Source organism: Platichthys flesus, chromosome 12 (genome assembly GCF_949316205.1).
Source record: "Platichthys flesus chromosome 12, fPlaFle2.1, whole genome shotgun sequence".
Classification (NCBI taxonomy): domain Eukaryota; kingdom Metazoa; phylum Chordata; class Actinopteri; order Pleuronectiformes; family Pleuronectidae; genus Platichthys; species Platichthys flesus.
Window position 1 is genome coordinate 24,894,838 of NC_084956.1, and position 20,078 is coordinate 24,914,915.

The window sequence follows — 20,078 nt, forward strand, 5'->3', positions numbered from 1 at the left end:
CTCCCTCTGCAGTCGTGACTGCTACAATGGCTGGCATGTATCCAAAAATATGAAAGATCTGTATTTGAATACATTTTTAACCATATGACCAGTTTTGTCTCCTTTATATAAAAGTATGACTTTTAGTGTAAAAGTAGCCTTTTTAGCCTATTTGGTTACCATGGGTACCAAGGGTCGTTTGGAGTCTCCAAATGACCTTTTTGGAAAACGCCTAGACATGCCCTTAGTAAAACATTTGTAAAATACTCGTTTTCTGTGGTATTGTGGTCAAATTTGAACTTGGGCTAGTCACGGCTTCATGCTAGGGTCCCATTATGTTTTTAAGCTCATAAGTCTCAGCTAGATTCATCAGCAGACATCTGTTTACCAAAAATATTCAGGCAAAAATAAAAACCTTCTACCTCACTGTGTGCCAACTGCTATTACTCAATGCCAGTAGCAGTTAGATTGATTCTGACTGTTGGGGGGGAATGTTCAGAATGTTACCTTTCAAAAGATAACAACATGAAACCAGCATAACAGTGGGGTCTGAACCGTCTTAGAACACGGACCTAGGAATCTGACGCAAGCATTGAAAGTGAAAGGTGAGGGCCGGCGCGCGCTGGTTGAGGTGGGATTCCAGCCTCCCCGGGGTTCCGTGCACACCACTGCAAATCACTTCGCGTACCCAGTACCCCAGTTTGGTAACCGATGGTCTATGGCAGGGGTCACCAACCTTTTGGAAACTGAGAGATACTTCAAAGATGCTGAGTAGTACGAAGGGCTACTTGTTTGATACAAACTTCCTGAATTTGTCACTGTTTGTCACTGACCGGCTGCTTCAAAGGAACGAGCTCTGATCTCTTTTGTGTGTCTCTAAGTGAGAGAGTGGGGGCGGAGCCCCGGAGCCTGTGTGTCTGTGTGCTGTCTGGAGACACACACACAAACACATTTCCCGCTCCTGGTATTTCATGCTGGCCTGATACGATGATGATTTAACAAATAAACTATTTTTTTTCCTATTTTTTTTTTAGCATGCCTTGCATCTGGCGGGCCGAGTTGGACCCCCTGGCTGGCTGATCCGGCCCGCGGGCCGTATGTTTGACACCCCTGCTCTACGTGATGTTGAATGAGTGTGAGGGAATTAGGCCTTAATATGTAACAGTTAGAAATGAGACCAGGTTTAAAGTACAGTTTATTGAATGTCACAAATGCAAAGTCTTAAAAACAGGCAGCAGCTCTTAGCAGACCTTTCATCAAGGCAGGTGACTAAACCCCCATGTGACACACACATTCTAATGTCAAGATTAAACATTAGGAATCAAAAGGTTATTATTAAATAATTTGTGTTATTCTGACACACTTTTCTTTCATGATAAAATAATAAAAACATAAGTAGAGATTAACAACACCTTTCAATTTAAGAGCATTGGATGCTAAGATAGTTGTTACAACAAAAAATAAAAACCTTCTTCCCTGAATTTAAGAGTTTAAAGTGTTGCAACAAAATGTAAATATAACTAGGGCTACGTTGTAGCACTAACGGGCCCGAGCACAGGCGATTTCAAGCCTGTTGCGGTCGGGGAAGAGAGAGCGATCGATGACCAAGTGCACGTCTCTGCCGTGCATGCGTTTTAAGCTCTGCAGCAAGGATAGGCGCTTCTCTTTCTGTAGCCAGCAGATGGTGCTATCGTTTTAAATCATGGTGTCTTTGTAGATGTCATCAGGTCGCGACTCTTGTCTTACATGTCTGGTTTGGACTGGATTGGACCAAATATGTCCAAGATACAGAAGCTCATGTTTTAATGGCGTGTAATCAAACTTTGACGTCACGCCAAGGTCACACCGTGAGACAAGAAATCGATCTTTTAATAACTTTTCATCTCCATCTTGTTGTGATGACACTCAACTAAATTTCACGTTGATTTGATGAAAGCTCTACAACAAGTACATCAAAGTAAAAGTGTGGAATATGGCCAAAATGGCTACCAAATCCAAAATGGCGGGCTTCCTGTGTGGTTTAGCATATCTGTCCAAGAGACTTATTTCTTTGTCATGAAAAGACACATGTCCCTATTGATTTTTGTAGATGTAGACCAATCGTAGTGCCGCGGCTGCCCTTTAGGGGGCGCTAGTCAGATATTTTGACACGCCCATTCCTTAAAACTATCTGTATATCTTCAGGGGTGGGCTGTAGATACACACATGTAGTTTGAGGGAGCTGGACCCATGAACACGGAAGTTACAGCAATTTCGTGTGTCATGGCGAGTTGAACTTTGATGACACACCATTAATAATCCGCATGATGAAAAGTCACAGTCATCGTAAGCCTATATTATCAATGTCTTGAGACCCATTTGACACAGTTTGACATGGTTTCACAAAGTGGATGAGGAGAAATACATCCAAGTGTAAAATGTACCAAAAACAAGACATTTCCTGCTGCCACCAGGAGGCGCTGAGATTTTAAGTCACGATTTCTGTGTAGATGTCTTCAGGTCGCAACTCTTGTCTTACATGTGTAGTTTGGTGTTGATTGGACCAAATATGTCTGAGATAGAGAAGCTCGTGTTTTGATGGCGTTTCATTAAACTTTGACGGCGTGCCACGGTCAGATGGTATGACGAAAAGTTTATCTTTCAATAACTTTTGATCTCCATTTTGTTGTGATGACACTCGTCTTAATTTTAAGTTGATATGGTGAAAACTCTACGAGAAGTACATCAAAGTAAAAATATGGAATATGACCAAAATGGCCACTTAATCCAAAATTTAATTTAATTTTTTCATAATGGTCCTTAAGGCTTTTTTGTGCATCTGGTCATCATACACAACTGTCTTGATTTTCGTGAGGATCGGTGAATGCTAAATGAGGGGCTTTTCCGTAGGTGGCGCTGTTGAGCCATTTTGCCACGCCCATTTCCAAATACTCCAGAATACGTAAATTTACACCACTTTCTAATTTACTGCAAACTTTTAAAACTTTTTGAGCATGTTTAAAAATCTCAGAATAATCCTTTCAATTTCAATAGGGCCTCCCACCGGAGGTGCTCGGGCCCTAATAATAATAATAATAACTAGGGCTACGTTGTAGCACTAACGGGCCCGAGCACAGGCAATTCCAAGTCTGTTGTTGCCGGGGAAGAGAGAACGCTCGATGACCAAGCGCTCGTCTCCACGTTGCCTGTGATTGTGAATTGCGGCAATATCGCTTCACTTCCTGTAGTCAGCAGGTGGCTCTATGAACTAGAGGTAAGTAACCTTAAAACCAGTGTATAAAGTTCTTGAAAGCCATACTTGAGTAAAAGTACAGATATCTTACTTGAAAGTGACTTTGGTAAAAGTAAAAGTCACCCGTCAGAAAATGACTTGAGTAAAAGTCTTAAATTAGCTCATATTAAATGTACTTAAGTATTAAAAGTATCTGGTGTTGAAATTTACTTAAGTATCAAAAGTACAAGTACCAAAATTACAAATCTAAAGTACTTTTTATAGTCTATACAGACAGAAAACTACCAAAAATGTTTCTCCTCAAGATTTATTTCAACTGACTGAAAAATTATAACAATATGCATATAATCTATAATTTTACAAATTTTGAACCCTAGATACTGAGGTTCAAATAGTAATGGACCAGTGCATCTGAACTTCTAGAGACAACAAAGAATCAACACAACAGAATAAACAAGTGCCTCTTGTGTCTGCCTAAGAACACATCGCTATTCCTCATTGGATGGTTTAGTGAGGTCCTCGGGTCGGCCCTGCCAGAGTCGGAGCGTCGAGAAGACGATCAAACTGGAATCTAGAGGAAGTCAATCTCGTAACAGGGTTCCTGATGGTGAACCTGCGGAGGGATCATGACCGGTACAGCCTGCTTGACCCCAGTCGACCAAGGCAGCACGACCAACTTGTGGACGCTGGGGTCTCGCGTGAGGGGGGTCTCACGCCCCCCCCCACGCCGTTGGACCTGCACATCTCCCGAGGCAGCGGGCACGCGAGTGAGCAAGAGAGAGAGGTGCGCCGTGCATACAGGCTCGCGTTGCGCCAACCTTTGCTGCTCAAGTAACGAGACAGTTTTGAGAATGTAACACAATGAAATACAGACATGGTGTTTTCATTTTGTTTATCAAACTTATAAGCCTCACCACGGTCACTCAACTGGCATAATAGTTAATTTACTACACAACACTGTACAATGTTGTAATTCTATGCATTGCAAAATAACTCTGTACGATCAATAACTATATTGAAGTGTTTTTTAACCATATATTCTTTGTCTTGTCAAGATGGTGTTCTCAGATGCCGACAGTGGATCTTACAATGTTGTGGTAACGCAATGGCATTTTACTGTAGAGGACTTGATGATGATGACCCCAGTGTACCGGTCATATCATTTCAATCACACTGTTATTCAAGTAAATGTAATTGATTTCTATAGACATAAATGGCTTTTCAATAAACAAGCACCATGATATTACATAGACATATTAATCGTTTGTCCATTCACTACAACATCCGAAGACATGTGTCATCTGATTTTTATTATTGCAAATACAAAGTGCCTATAATGTCATATATGTAATCTCTTCAAATGAAATGTTTTATGCATTAAAACAATACAGCGTTGTCCTTGCTCTCATATTTGTGTATGGCATACATCCTGATAGTGGCTCCTGATGTTGTCAATGGATCTGACAACTTCTGATGTCAGGACTCACTGCCATCTTAATGAAGTGGACATTATGATGACAACACCAGCTGACTGTTCACTGGTGTCAGCCTGTTGACACAGATGAATCCCAGCAGTCAATAGGCTCACAGATGGAGTCCCATTTCCATCATGGCACTGTAGTTGCTAGGCAGATTTCATGCGGCAATTTGAAGGGGTCTCAGCTCTGCCCCCTAAGCCAAAGTTCACTTTGGACAATGTGATTCATGCCTAGATGTGGTTACATGACAAAACGCTTGAGTTTGTGCAGTTGCGCCCAGAATAGAGAGAGACAGAGCAGAGACGGACGGCAAGAGAGATGCTCATTTCCCAGAGCAAGAACACTGATTGAAACCACACAAAATATTAGACTCCAAAACAAGACTGTAAAGCTTGTAAGTCAAGTTTATTCACACACACATTCATGCTATATTGCATATAAAATCCAATAAATATAGTTTTCCACAAAGGACAGATGTATTGGACTTTCTTCACAACAGCGCCATCTACATCTGGTGTTCCAAATGTAGAAACACCACTGAACTAATTCATACCAATCGCAGACTATATATGTAATGTTGAAGTACTTGTCCATTAAATGCAACCATTTAGACAAATTACATGGTTAGTTTGATTTTTGTACATATATTGGGATAATATTTTAATATCCCACAAATAACTAATGTGACAACCAGTGTAAACACAGTTCTTCAATTAATTGTATAATTATGTTTTCATACTGAGGGAAGTGGAGAGACTTGATGTGGACTGTTATCAATAGCTCTGTGGGAAATTATCACCTTGAATATTACAGATGAGGTAAAAATACATTTTCTCTATTTGTACAATGTTGTATTTCTTTCCCTACTTTTATCAAAAGTGACCTCAAATATGTACATTTAACCATGACGATACAAACCAAGACCACAGTACAACGGTTCTATCTGAAATCTGTTGTGCTTCATACACAACACAAAACATTCTTTAACAGTGCTGTTTTTGTCTTCATAGATGAAGAACTGCAGCACCTGATGTCCTCAGCAGCAACATGGTGGAGATCTGCAGCGTCATGCTGGTCAACACGTGGACGACTGCATCGTCATTTACACAACACTTCTAAATTCCTCCCTTAACTAAATATGACCTGCAACTGTTTAGTGGTGGTGGTCATTGAAAAGTGTCATGTATAAGAGTTAATGTCTATCTTCATTATGGTTGGTTAAAAAAATAAACATTTATTAGAACAATGTGTATTTTCTGCTTTCTGATTTTATACACTTTCGAAAAGAACCCTGTGTTTAATATTTCTGCTTTGCCATAAGAGACACAACATGGTCATCACAGCTGTGTCCTTCAGGCTCATCTGTCCCTAATAAAAATGATAGGAAACACAAAATATATCATTATTGTACAGGAAGTGTTACTTTTGAACAAGTGTGTATTCTCATTTTCTGTGGATATTCAACTATGTATTTGAATATGCTTTTGGATTAAAACGTGCACCAGCATGACAATAAATGTACAGTATGGAGTTATTTCACGTTAAAAGTATTGCATTATAATTTAATACATTATGCATTATGTGCAATACTTTGATTGTTTGTATTAGTAATGCAATTTGTGCAATACTTTGATTGTTTGTATTAGTAATGAAAACAGGTCTGTACCTGGAGTCAGTGTTCAGTCTGGTTGGATTCAAGTTGTGTCTCATGCTGGACCTTCTAGAGGAACATAAAACCAATGCACAGATATGTAAAGTCATACGTGTGCCAGGTCAACTTTTTAACAGACTTTTACATAGTAAAAATAAAATATTAATTCAAAGTTAAATCATTTCAGCTAAGGAAATAGGTAGTGCATATTAGCCTACAATTCTGTATGACACTGTCTGTTCTATTAAAGTTACAATTCTTTGATTTACTCATATTTAACAAAAGAATTCAGTGAAGTGTGTCTGAGATTAGCGATTTAAAGAGTGAAGGTGGCAGACACGGTTACTTTTCACTGTAACACGTTACAACACTACTCTGAAGAAAGAGCTTTAGGACACGTAATGCTCATTTGAACAGCTTCTCTTGCAATGCAGATGTGACGTTAAACACTCAGGTTTCAGCTAGCTCCTTGAGCCTACACACAGTCTCCTTTCTCAGATTCATCCTTATATATTAACGCTTGTCTCTGCTTGGTGGACCTGGGTTCACAGTGTTGTGTCGGTAACAGCTAGCATTGGCTTCGAAGCCGTTCGCAGCTGGTATGTAGTTTCCGGATTAGCGTTGCTAAGCTAGCACGCCTGATTCAAAGGCACCCTGCGAATCACTGCGAAAACATGTAAATAAAATACTCTACGTGACTTACCACAGAAACGGGAGCGCAGTCGGCGTTAACGTGTCCGTCAGATGAACAAGCAGAACATCAAACTGTGCTACTGATACGATGGTGTGTGTATCTTCAGCACAGACTTCAGCACGGAAGAAGATTCTCATGATGAGTTCACTTGCAGCTGTGTTAAATGCAACTTCGTTTGTCATGGCGAGTTGAAGAAGTCTGCTGCAAAGCTATGAATAATCCGCATGATGAAAAGTCACAGTAATGTTATGCCTACATTATCAATATATTGAGACCAATTTGACACAGTTTGACATGGTTTAGCAAAGTGGCTGGGGGGAAATACATCAAAGAGTAAGATGACCAAAACAAGACATTTCCTGATGCCACCAGGGGGCGCTTTCCTTTTAAGTCATGATTTCTAGGTAGATGTCTTCCGGTCGCGACTCTTGTCTTATATGTGTAGTTTGGAGTCGATTGGACAAAATATGTTTAAGTTACAGAAGCTCGCTTATATTGGCGTTTAGTCAAACTTTGAGACCTCACCACGGTCACACGGTATGATGAAAAGTTTAAATATTGATAACTTTAGATCTTCATCTTGTTTTGTAGAGTCTCATCTAATTTTTAAGTTGATCTGATGAAAGCTCTCCGAGTAGTACATAAAAACATAACACGTCTTAAAAACAAGACATTTCCTGTTGCCACCAGGGGGCGCTGTGATTGTAAGTCACAATTTCTGCACCGATGTCTTCTGGTCGCGACTCTTGTCGTATGTGTCTAGTTTGGACTCAATTGGACAAAATATGTCTGAAATATGGAAGCTTGTGTTTTGATGGCGTTTCATCAAACTTTAACGCCAAACCACGGTCAGACGGTTTTGCTAAAACGTAATCCTTCAATAACTTTAGATGTCCAATTTGTTGTGATGACGATCGTCTAAATTTGAAGTTGATCTGATGAAAGCTGTACGACAAGTACATCAAAGAAAAATATGGAATATGACCAAAATGGCCACTAAAGTCAAACTGGCGGGCTTCCTGTTGCGTTATTCATAATGCACTGATGGACTTTTTTGTGCATCTAGTCATGATACACAATAGTCTATGTTTTTTTTGAGGATCGGTGAATGCTAAATGAGGGGCTTTTCCGTAGGTGGCGCTCTTGAGCCATTTTGCCACGCCCTTTTCAAAATACTCCAGAATACGTAATTTTACGCCGCCTTCGAATTTGCTGCAAACTCCTACAACTTTTTGAGCACATTAAAGCCCTCAAAAAGCCAATGAGTTTAAACAGAGAAAAATAATAATAACTAGGGCTACGTTGTAGCACTGGCGGGCCCGAGCACCCGCACGTTGAAGCCTGTTGCGGTTGGTGGACAGAGCGATCGATGACCAAGCGCATGTCTCCGCGTTGCATCCATTTTGCGCTCTGCGGCAGTAGGTTTGCCAGTAGGTGGCGCCATCACTATTATTACACACAGACATATAGATCTGTTCAAGTAGCCGCTCTGATATAGCGTGAGCAATTTTGTGTTAATTGGACAATTTTACCACAACGTAATTTCCACACTGATTAGTAGGTGGCGTTATGACCCTGAACTAATACTTATATGTGGAGCTGTTCAGATCAGTATTGTGATATAGGTCAGCAGTTTGGAGCCGGTTGGATAATGCAGAGTGGATTAACACCTACTGATTCCTGGCGAATCAGTAGGTGGCGCTACTACAATGAGGAAATATTGACACACAGAGCTGTTCAGGCTTGTACTATTATCATGTGACAGAAGTGTGGTAGTAATAGGACAATGCAGAGTGCTGGCGAAGGATGATCCTTCGCCAAACATCAATGTTTACATGGTTTGAGGAAATGTCACAATTCTGACCTGGATCCAATGACTTGACTGAGGTAATTTGAGCTGTATATTGTAAAGCAGCCAGGAGCAGTTCATCAAAATATAAAACATGTCACTTCCTGTAGCCACCAGGGGGCGCTGTGATTTCAAATCATGACTTCTGTGTAGATGTCATCAGGCCGGGAATCTTGTCTTACATGTCTAGTTTGAACTCGATTGGACCATGTACGTTCGAGATAAAGATGCTAGTGTTTTGATGGCGTTTAATCAAACTTTGACGCCACGCTACGGTCACACGGTGTGATGGAAAAAAAATCCCTTAGTCACTTTTTTTCTTAATCTTGTTTCGATGACACTCATCTGAATTTGAAGTTAATCAGATGAAACCTCTACGACAAGTACATCAAAGAAAAAATGTGGAATATGGCTAAAATGCCCACTAAATTCAAAATGGCGGGCTTCCTGTTTGGTCTAGCATATCTATCCAGGAGACTTATTTGTTTGTTATAAAAAGACACATGCCCAAAACGATTTTTGTACATGTCGGCCAATCGTAGTGTCGGGGCTGCCCATTAGGGGGCGTTGGTCAGTTGTTTTGCCACGCCCATTCCTTAAAACCATTTGAATATCTTCAGGGGGGGGATTTTGCTAAACACATGTAGTTTGAGTGAGATAGAACCATTAACACTGAAGTTACAGCAATTTCGTGTTTCACGGCGAGTTGATGAACTTTGATGCCCCGCCATTAATATGGCGTTTGACGAAAAGTTACAGTTATCTTATGCCTTCATTATCAATGTCTTGAGACCCATTTGATTAAGTTTGACATGGTTGAGGTCAATGGATGAGGAGAAATACATCCAAGTGTAAGACATGCAAAAAAAAAAAGACATTTCCTGTTGCCACCAGGGGGCGCTGTGATTTCAAGTCATGATTTCTGTGTAGATGTCATCAGGCCAGGACTCTTGTCTTACATGTCTATGTCCATGTCTGTATGTTCGAGATACAGATGCTCGTGTTTTGATGGCGTTTAATCAAACCTTGACGCCACGCCACGGTCAAACGGTGTGACGAAAAAAAATTCCCTTGATGATTTTCTTCCTCAATTTTGTTGTGATGACACTCATCTGAATTTGAAGTTGATCAGATGAAATACATTGACCATTGAATCAAACATTGAAGTCACGCCAAGGTCACACAGTGAGACAAGAAATCAACCTTTTAATAACTTTTCATCTCCATCTTGTTGTGATGACACTCAACTAAATTTCACATTGATCTGATGAAAGCTCTACAACAAGTACATCAAAGTAAAAGGGTGGAATATGGCTAAAATGGCTACCAAATCCAAAATGTCGGGCTTCCTGTGTGGTTTAGCATATCTGTCCAAGAGACTTATTTCTTTGTCATGAAAAGACACATGTCCCTATCAATTTTTGTAGACGTAGACCAATCGTAGTGCCGGGGCTGCCCTTTAGGGGGCGCTAGTCAGTTATTTTGACACGCCCATTCCTTTAAACTATCTGTATATCTTCAGGGGTGGGCTGTTGATAAACACATGTAGTTTGAGGGAGCTGGACCCATGAACACGGAAGTTACAGCAATTTCATGCGTCATGGCGAGTTGAACTTTGATGACACGCCATTAATAATCCGCATGATGAAAAGTCACAGTAATCGTAAGCCTACATATCAATGTCTTGAGACCCATTTGACACAGTTTGATATGGTTTCACAAAGTGGATGAGGAGAAATACATCCAAGTGTAAAATGTACCAAAAACAAGACATTTCCTGCTGCCACCAAGAGGCGCTGAGATTTTAAGTCACGATTTCTGTGTAGATGTCTTCAGGTCGCAACTCTTGTCTTACATGTGTAGTTTGGTGTCGATTGGACCAAATATGTCTGAGATAGAGAAGCTTGTGTTTTGATGGCGTTTCATTAAACTTTGACGCTGTGCCACGGTCAGATGGTATGTCGAAAAGTTTATCTTTCAATAACTTTTGATCTCCATTTTGTTGTGATGACACTCGTCTTAATTTTAAATTGATATGGTGAAAACTCTACGAGAAGTACATCAAAGTAAAAATATGGAATATGACCAAAATGGCCACTTAATCCAAAATGGCGGGCTTCCTGTTAATTTTTTCATAATGGTCCTTAAGGCTTTTTTATGCATCTGGTCATGATACACAACTGTCTTGATTTCCGTGAGGATCGGTGAATGCTAAATGAGGGGCTTTTCCGTAGGTGGCGCTGTTGAGCCATTCTGCCACGCCCATTTCCAAATACACCAGAATACGTAAATTTACACCACTTTCTAATTTACTGCAAACTTTTAAAACTTTTTGAGCATGTTTAAAAATCTCAGAATAATCCTTTCAATTTCAATAGGGCCTCCCACCGGAGGTGCTCGGGCCCTAACTAGGGCTACGTTGTAGCACTAACGGGCCCGAGCACAGGCAATTCCAAGTCTGTTGCGGTCGGGGAAGAGAGAACGTTCGATGACCAAGCGCTCGTCTCCACGTTGCCTGTGATTGTGAATTGCGGCAATATCGCTTCACTTCCTGTAGTCAGCAGGTGGCTCTATGAACTAGAGGTAAGTAACCTTAAAACCAGTGTATAAAGTTCTTGAAAGCCATACTTGAGTAAAAGTACAGATATCTTACTTGAAAGTGACTTTGGTAAAAGTAAAAGTCACCCGTCAGAAAATGACTTGAGTAAAAGTCTTAAATCAGCTCATATTAAATGTACTTAAGTATTAAAAGTATCTGATGTTGAAATTTACTTAAGTATCAAAAGTACAAGTACCAAAATTACAAATCTAAAGTACTTTTTATAGTCTATACAGACAGAAAACTACCAAAAATGTTTCTCCTCAAGATTTATTTCAACTGACTGAAAAATTATAACAATATGCATATAATCTATAATTTTACAAATTTTGAACCCTAGATACTGAGGTTCAAATAGTAATGGACCAGTGCATCTGAACTTCTAGAGACAACAAAGAATCAACACAACAGAATAAACAAGTGCCTCTTGTGTCTGCCTAGGAACATTAATAAACCACAGTATAACAACTAAAACATTCTGTAAATATCACAAAACCTGGATCTTTCATCAGTAGCAGGAGTGATACACAATGCCCCTTCTGATAACTCAGTAACCGGAAACAAGTTCTAGGCACACAAATTAAGATAGTTTCTCTTTTGTTAACAGCTGCACTTTGCTAGTAAAAATAAGAAAAACTCACTGGACAGTCTCGTTTTGCTGCCAAATTTCAGACCGAATAATAAAAGCTAAACTGAACCGAGCTCCTGCAGGAGAACCTGAATCATTATAAAGGGAATAAATGGATGGGGAATGTGCTGGTGTTGATTAAGTCCCTCCTCTTTGTACACACATCGCTATTCCTCATTGGATGGTTTAGTGAGGTCCTCGGATCGGCCCTGCCAGAGTCGGAGCGTCGAGAAGACGATCAAACTGGAATCTAGAGGAAGTCAATCTCGTAACAGGGTTCCTGATGGTGAACCTGCGGAGGGATCATGACCGGTACAGCCTGCTTGACCCCAGTCGACAAAGGCAGCACGACCAACCTGTGGACGCTGGGGTCTCGCGTGAGGGGGGTCTCGCGCCCCCCCCCCACGCCGTTGGACCTGCACATCTCCCGAGGCAGAGGGCACGCGAGTGAGCAAGAGAGAGAGGTGCGCCGTGCATACAGGCTCGCGTTGCGCCAACCTGTGCTGCTCAAGTAACGAGACAGTTTTGAGAATGTAACACAATGAAATACAGACATGGTGTTTTCATTTTGTTTATCAAACTTATAAGCCTCACCACGGTCACTCAACTGGCATAATAGTTAATTTACTACACAACACTGTACAATGTTGTAATTCTATGCATTGCAAAATAACTCTGTACGATCAATAACTATATTGAAGTCTTTTTTAACCATATATTCTTTGTCTTGTCAAGATGGTGTTCTCAGATGCAGACAGTGGATCTTACAATGTTGTGGTAACGCAATGGCATTTTACTGTAGAGGACTTGATGATGATGACCCCAGTGTACCGATCATATCATTTCAATCACACTGTTATTCAAGTAAATGTAATTGATTTCTATAGACATAAATGGCTTTTCAATAAACAAGCACCATGATATTACATAGACATATTAATCGTTTGTCCATTCACTACAACATCCGAAGACATGTGTCATCTGAATTTTATTATTGCAAATACAAAGTGGCTATAATGTCATATATGTAATCTCTTCAAATGAAATGTTTTATGCATTAAAACAATACAGCGTTGTCCTTGCTCTCATATTTGTGTATGGCATACATCCTGATAGTGGCTCCTGATGTTGTCAATGGATCTGACAACTTCTGATGTCAGGACTCAGTGCCATCTTAATGAAGTGGACATTATGATGACAACACCAGCTGACTGTTCACTGGTGTTTGCCTGTTGACACAGATGAAACCCAGCAGTCAATAGGCTCACAGATGGAGTCCCATTTCCATCATGGCACTGTAGTTGCTAGGCAGATTTCATGCGGCAATTTGAAGGTGTCTCAGCTCTGCCCCTTAAGCCAAAGTTCACTTTGGACAATGTGATTCATGCCTAGTTGTGGTTACATGACAAAACGCTTGAGTTTGTGCAGTTGCGCCCAGAATAGAGAGGGACAGAGCAGAGACGGACGGCAAGAGAGATGCTCATTTCCCAGAGCAAGAACACTGATTGAAACCACACAAAATATTAGACTCCAAAACAAGACTGTAAAGCTTGTAAGTCAAGTTTATTCACACACACATTCATGCTATATTGCATATAAAATCCAATAAATATAGTTTTCCACAAAGGACAGATGTATGGACTTTCTTCACAACAGCGCCATCTACATCTGGTGTTCCAAATGTAGAAACACCACTGAAGTTATTCATACCAATCGCAGACTACATATGTAATGTTGAAGTACTTGTCCATTAAATGCAACCATTTAGACAAATGACATGGTTAGTTTGATTTTTGTACATATATTGGGATAATATTTGAATATCCCACAAATAACTAATGTGACAACCATTGTAAACACAGTTCTTCAATTAATTGTATAATTATGTTTTCATACTGAGGGAAGTGGAGAGACTTGATGTGGAATGTTATCAATAGCTCTGTGGGAAATTATCACCTTGAATATTACAGATGAGGTAAAAATACATTTTCTCTATTTGTACAATGTTGTATTTCTTTCCCTACTTTTATCAAAAGTGACTTCAAATATGTACATTTAACCATGACGATACAAACCAAGACCACAGTACAACGGTTCTATCTGAAATCTGTTGTGCTTCATACACAACACAAAACATTCTTTAACAGTGCTGTTTTTGTCTTCATAGATGAAGAACTGCAGCACCTGATGTCCTCAGCAGCAACATGGTGGAGATCTGCAGCGTCATGCTGGTCAACACGTGGACGACTGCATCGTCATTTACACAACACTTCTAAATTCCTCCCTTAACTAAATATGACCTGCAACTGTTTAGTGGTGGTGGTCATTGAAAAGTGTCATGTATAAGAGTTAATGTCTATCTTCATTATGGTTGGTTAAAAAAATAAACATTTATTAGAACAATGTGTATTTTCTGCTTTCTGATTTTATACACTTTCGAAAAGAACCCTGTGTTTAATATTTCTGCTTTGCCATAAGAGACACAACATGGTCATCACAGCTGTGTCCTTCAGGCTCATCTGTCCCTAATAAAAATGATAGGAAACACAAAATATATCATTATTGTACAGGAAGTGTTACTTTTGAACAAGTGTGTATTCTCATTTTCTGTGGATATTCAACTATGTATTTGAATATGCTTTTGGATTAAAACGTGCACCAGCATGACAATAAATGTACAGTATGGAGTTATTTCACGTTAAAAGTATTGCATTATAATTTAATACATTATGCATTATGTGCAATACTTTGATTGTTTGTATTAGTAATGCAATTTGTGCAATACTTTGATTGTTTGTATTAGTAATGAAAACAGGTCTGTACCTGGAGTCAGTGTTCAGTCTGGTTGGATTCAAGTTGTGTCTCATGCTGGACCTTCTAGAGGAACATAAAACCAATGCACAGATATGTAAAGTCATACGTGTGCCAGGTCAACTTTTTAACAGACTTTTACATAGTAAAAATAAAATATTAATTCAAAGTTAAATCATTTCAGCTAAGGAAATAGGTAGTGCATATTAGCCTACAATTCTGTATGACACTGTCTGTTCTATTAAAGTTACAATTCTTTGATTTACTCATATTTAACAAAAGAATTCAGTGAAGTGTGTCTGAGATTAGCGATTTAAAGAGTGAAGGTGGCAGACACGGTTACTTTTCACTGTAACACGTTACAACACTACTCTGAGGAAAGAGCTTTAGGACACGTAATGCTCCTTTGAACAGCTTCTCTTGCAATGCAGATGTGACGTTAAACACTCAGGTTTCAGCTAGCTCCTTGAGCCTACACACAGTCTCCTTTCTCAGATTCATCCTTATAAATTAACGCTTGTCTCTGCTTGGTGGACCTGGGTTCACAGTGTTGTGTCGGTAACAGCTAGCATTGGCTTCGAAGCCGTTCGCAGCTGGTATGTTGTTTCCGGATTAGCGTTGCTAAGCTAGCACGCCTGATTCAAAGGCACCCTGCGAATCACTGCGAACACATGTAAATAAAATACTCTACGTGACTTACCACAGAAACGGGAGCGCAGTCGGCGTTAACGTGTCCGTCAGATGAACAAGCAGAACATCAAACTGTGCTACTGATACGATGGTGTGTGTATCTTCAGCACAGACTGCAGCACGGAAGAAGATTCTCATGATGAGTTCACTTGCAGCTGTGTTAAATGCAGCTTCGTTTGTCATGGCGAGTTGAAGAAGTCTGCTGCAAAGCTATGAATAATCCGCATGATGAAAACTCACAGCAATGTTATGCCTACATTATCAATATATTGAGACCCATGTGACACAGTTTGACATGGTTTAGCAAAGTGAATGAGGAGAAATACATCCAAGTGTGAGACGTAACAAACCGAAAGCGGTCTCATGCTGCGTTCATGGTAACTCTGTTAAAATGGGTTTCATTTTTCATGGTGAGCTGATGAACTTTGATGCCACGCCATTAACATTCCGCATGATGAAAAGTCACAGAAATGTTAAGCCTACATTATCAATATCTTGAGACCAATTTGACACAGTTTGACATGGTTTAGCAAAGTGGCTGGGGGGAAATACATCAAAGAGTAAGATGACCAAAACAAGACATTTCCTGATGCCACCAGGGGGCGCTTTCCTTTTAAGTCATGATTTCTAGGTAGATGTCTTCCAGTCGCGACTCTTGTCTTATATGTGTAGTTTGGAGTCGATTGGACAAAATATGTCTAAGTTACAGAAGCTCGCTTATATTGGCGTTTAGTCGAACTTTGAGACCTCACCACGGTCACACGGTATGATGAAAAGTTTAAATATTGATAACTTTAGATCTTCATCTAATTTTTAAGTTGATCTGATGAAAGCTGTCTGAGTAGTACATAAAAACATAACACGTACCAAAAACAAGACATTTCCTGTTGCCACCAGGGGGCGCTGTGATTGTAAGTCACAATTTCTGCACCGATGTCTTCTGGTGGAGACTCTTGTCGTATGTGTCTAGTTTGGACTCGATTGGACAAAATATGTCCAAGATACAGGAGCCCGTGTTTTGATGGCGTCTAATCAAACTTTGAGGCCACACCACGGTCAGACGGTTTTGCTAAAACTTAATCCTTCAATAACTTTAGATCTCCATTTTGTTGTGATGACGATCGTCTAAATTGTAAGTTGATTTGATGAAAGCTGTAGGAGGAAAAATATCGAATATGACCAAAAATGGCGACTAAAGTCAAACTGGCGGGCTTCCTGTTGCGTTATTCATAATGCACTGATGGACTTTTTTGTGTATCTAGTCATGATACACAATAGTCTTTGTTTTTTTTGAGGATCGGTGAATGCTAAATGAGGGGCTTTTCCGTAGGTGGCGCTATTGAGCAGTTTTGCCACACAAGTTCCCAAATACTTCAGAAAACGTAAACTTGCGCACATTTGTAATTTACTGTACACTTTAGAAACTTTTTGAGCACGTTAAAGCCCTCAAAAAGCCAATTCACTGAGCGAAGAAAAATAATAATAACTAGGGCTACGTTGTAGCACTAACGGGCCCGAGCACAGGCAATTTCAAGTCTGTTGCGGTCGGGGAAGAGAGAACGTTCGATGACCAAGCGCTCGTCTCAGCGTTGCATGCATTTGCGCACTGCTGCGATATAAACGGTTCACTTCCTGTAGCCAGCAGGTGGCGCTATGATTTTAAGTCATGGTGTCTTTGTTGATATCATCAGGTCGCGCTTCTTGTCTTACATGTGTAGTTTGAACTCGATTGGACCAAATATGTCCAAGATACAGAAGCTTGTGTTTTGATGGCGTTTAGTCACATTTTGACGCCTCGCCACGGTCACACGGTGTGGCGAAAAATTGATCTTTCAATAACTTTAGATCTCCATCTTGTTGTGATGACACTCGTCTAAATTTTCAGTTGATCTGATGAAAGCTCTCCAAGAAGTACTTGAAAATAAAAAACATGGAATATGGTCCAAATAGAAAATGGCGGGGTTCCTGTTGCGTTTTTCAAATTGCTCCGAGCGCGTTTTTTGTGCATCTGGTGATGATACACAACTGTCTTCAATTTCGTGAGGATCAGTGAATTCTAAATGAGGTGTTTCTCCATAAATGAGGGGAAGCTCCGTTGGTTGCGCTGTTGAGCCATTTTGCCACGCCCATTCTTTAAAACCATCTGAATATCTTCAAGGGAGGGGGGCTGATGATACACACATGTAGTTTGAGGGAGATGGACCCATGAACACAGAAGTTAAAGCGTTTTCGTGTGTCATGGCGAGCTGATGTGATGCCCCGCCACAGTCAGACAGTGTGACGAAAAGTTGTTTCTTTGATAACTTTAGATCTCCATCTTGTTGTGATGACGCTCGTCTAAATTTTCAGTTGATGTGATGAAAGCTGTACGAGAAGTATATCAAAGTAAAAGATTATGGAATATGACCAAAATGGCCACGAAATCGAAAATGGCGTGCTTCCTGTTGCGTTTTTCATATTGCTCCGAGCGCGTTTTTTGTGCATCTGGTGATGATACACAACTGTCTTCAATTTCGTGCGGATCAGTGAATGCTAAATGAGGTGTTTCTCCGTAAATGAGGGAAAGCACCGTTGGTGGCGCTGTTGAGCCATTTTGCCACACCCATTTCCAAATACCCCAGATTACGTAAATTTTCACGAGGCCCATAATCTGCCCTATAGATGTTGAATGCATTCTGTAGTGAGAACACATTCAAGCACATGTCCTACACCTCCATGAGAGGGGGGAGGGGTGAGAAGGGGGAGGGATGAGAGGGGTGAAAGGGGGTGGGGTAAGATGGGGGCGGGTTGATCTGAGGAGGTCGGTTTTAGACAGAGTAAAAAAGGTGCTGTTTTAAATTATCCTTGGGGTATTTTTACCAAAATATTTTACAGACATTTCATTAAGACCCCAAGGAACCATATCAACTGTGTTGAAATGGAAATAATATGTCCCCTTTAAAGCGAATATGTCCCCTTTAAGCGGTTTCGTGTGTCATGGTGAGCTGATTTGACGCCCCGCCACAGTCAGACGGTGTGTCGAAAAGTTGTTTCTTTGATAACTTTAGATCTCCATCTTGTTGTGATGCCACCCGTCTAAATTTTAAATTGATGTGATGAAAGCTCTCCGACAAATAAATCAAAGCGCACGATGTACAAAAACAAGACATTTCCTGATGCCACCAGGGGGCGCTTTCCTTTTAAGTCATGATTTCTAGGTAGATGTCTTCCGGTCGCGACTCTTGTCTTATATGTGTAGTTTGGAGTCGATTGGACAAAATATGTCTAAGTTACAGAAGCTTGCTTATATTGGCGTTTAGTCGAACTTTGAGACCTCACCACGGTCACACGGTGTGATGAAAAGTTTAAATATTGATAACTTTAGATCTTCATCTTGTTTTGTAGAGTCTCATCAAATTTTTAAGTTGATCTGATGAAAGCTCTCCGAGTAGTACATAAAAACATAACACGTCTTAAAAACAAGACATTTCCTGTTGCCCCCAGGGGGCGCTGTGATTGTAAGTCACAATTTCTGCACCGATGTCTTCTGGTCGCGATTCTTGTCGTATGTGTCTAGTTTGGACTCAATTGGACAAAATATGTCTGAAATATGGAAGCTTGTGTTTTGATGGCGTTTCATCAAACTTTAACGCCACACCACGGTCAGACGGTTTTGCTAAAACGTAATCCTTCAATAACTTTAGATCTCCAATTTGTTGTGATGACGATCGTCTAAATTTGAAGTTGATCTGATGAAAGCTGTACGACAAGTACATCAAAGAAAAAATATGGAATATGACCGAAATGGCCACTAAAGTCAAACTGGCGGGCTTCCTGCTGCGTTATTCATAATGCACTGATGGACTTTTTTGTGCATCTTGTCATGAGACACAATAGTCTATGTTTTTTTTGAGGATCGGTGAATGCTAAATGAGGGGCTTTTCCGTAGGTGGCGCTCTTGAGCCATTTTGCCACGCCCTTTTCAAAATACTTCAGAAAACGTAAACTTGCGCACATTTGTAATTTACTGTACACTTTAGAAACTTTTTGAGCACGTTAAAGCCCTCAAAAAGCCAATTCACTGAGCGAAGAAAAATAATAATAACTAGGGCTACGTTGTAGCACTAACGGGCCCGAGCACAGGCAATTTCAAGTCTGTTGCGGTCGGGGAAGAGAGAACGTTCGATGACCAAGCGCTCGTCTCCACATTGCCTGCGTTTGCCCTGTGCGGCAAGGAAGATCGCTCCACTTCTTCTGGCCAGCCGCTGGTGCTGAACTAGAGGTAAGTAACCTTGAAACTATCCAACATAACCTATTGCTTTATCATCATATGCTTACATGCCTCAAGTTTTTTGTAATATGTAATTGTTATAAAAGTTACCGTTTATTTATCACGTCTAATGAACAGATTGAAGCAAGATAACTCGACAGTCTTGTTTTGGTTGTGACGTTATTTTTTTTAATGAGTTACTATCAATACGCTACACG

The 20,078-nt window shown here is 40.3% G+C and overlaps 2 long non-coding RNA genes across 2 annotated transcripts; both read right to left on the reverse strand.

Moving 5' to 3' along the window:
- Positions 1–5,075: 5,075 nt before the first annotated feature.
- LOC133966436 (uncharacterized) lies at positions 5,076–7,164 on the reverse strand. The gene is made up of 3 exons (XR_009923947.1): positions 7,044–7,164; positions 6,356–6,409; positions 5,076–6,057 (listed from the first exon to the last, which is right to left on the reverse strand). It is a non-coding gene; the product is annotated as an uncharacterized LOC133966436 (long non-coding RNA).
- A 6,490-nt stretch (positions 7,165–13,654) lies between these two features.
- Positions 13,655–15,739, reverse strand: LOC133966443 (uncharacterized). Its single transcript, XR_009923950.1, has 3 exons — positions 15,622–15,739; positions 14,934–14,987; positions 13,655–14,635 (listed from the first exon to the last, which is right to left on the reverse strand). It is a non-coding gene; the product is annotated as an uncharacterized LOC133966443 (long non-coding RNA).
- Positions 15,740–20,078: the final 4,339 nt, after the last annotated feature.